Source organism: Lolium rigidum, chromosome 6 (genome assembly GCF_022539505.1).
Source record: "Lolium rigidum isolate FL_2022 chromosome 6, APGP_CSIRO_Lrig_0.1, whole genome shotgun sequence".
NCBI lineage: Eukaryota > Viridiplantae > Streptophyta > Magnoliopsida > Poales > Poaceae > Lolium > Lolium rigidum.
In genome coordinates this window covers 211,423,807-211,425,165 of record NC_061513.1, presented here as the reverse complement: position 1 = coordinate 211,425,165, position 1,359 = coordinate 211,423,807, and positions in this window count along the sequence as shown.

The window sequence follows — 1,359 nt, the reverse complement described above, 5'->3', positions numbered from 1 at the left end:
ATGAAACAATTTTGTCAACGGTAGTAATAAAGCATATGCATCATGTAAATTATATCTTATAAGTTGCAAGCCTCATGCATAGTGTACCAATAGTGCCCGCACCTTGTCCTAATTAGCTTGGACTACCTGGATTATCACAAGCAATACATATGCTTTAACCAAGTTTCACAAAGGGGTACCTCTATGCCGCCTGTACAAAGGTCTAAGGAGAAAGCTCGCATTTGGATTTCTCGCTTTTGATTATTCTCAACTTAGACATCCATACCGGGACAACATAGACAACAGATAATGGACTCCTCTTTTAATGCTTTAAGAATTTGACAACAATTAATTCTTTTCTCATTAGAGATTTGAGGATATTTGTCCAAAACTGAAACTTCCACCATGAATCATGGCTTTAGTTAGCGGCCCAATGTTCTTCTCTCACAATATGCATGCTCAAACCATTCAACTCAGTGTAGATCGCCCTTACTTCGGACAAGACGAACATGCATAGCAACTCACATGAAATTCAACAATGAGTTGATGGCGTTCCCCAGTAAACATGGTTATCGCACAACAAGCAACTTAATAAGAGATAAAGTGCATAATTACATATTCAATACCACAATAGTTTTTAAGCTATTTGTCCCATGAGCTATATATTGCAAAGGTGAATGATGGAATTTTAAAGGTAGCACTCAAGCAATTTACTTTGGAATGGCGGGAAAATACCATGTAGTATAGGTAGGTATGGTGGACACAAATGGCATAGTGGTTGGCTCAAGTATTTTGGATGCATGAGAAGTATTCCCTCTCGATACAAGGTTTAGGCTAGCAAGGTTATTTGAAACAAACACAAGGATGAACGGTACAGCAAAACTCACATAAAAGACATATTGAAAACATTATAAGACTCTACACCATCTTCCTTGTTGTTCAAACTCAATACTAGAAATTATCTAGACCTTAGAGAAACCAAATATGCAAACCAAATTTTAGCATGCTCTATGTATTTCTTCATTAATGGGTGCAAAGCATATGATGCAAGAGCTTAAACATGAGCACAACAATTGCCAAGTATCACATTACCCAAGACATTTTTAGCAATTACTACATGTATCATTTTCCAATTCCAACCATATAACAATTTAACGAAGGAGAAACTTCGCCATGAATACTATGAGTAGAAACCAAGGACATATTTGTCCATATGCTACAGCGGAGTGTGTATCTCTCCCATAAAGTGAATGCTAGGATCCATTTTATTCAAACAAAACAAAAACAAAAACAAACCGACGCTCCAAGAAAAAGCACATAAGATGTGGCCGAATAAAAATGTAGTTTCAGGGGAGGAACCTGATAATTTGTCGATGAAGA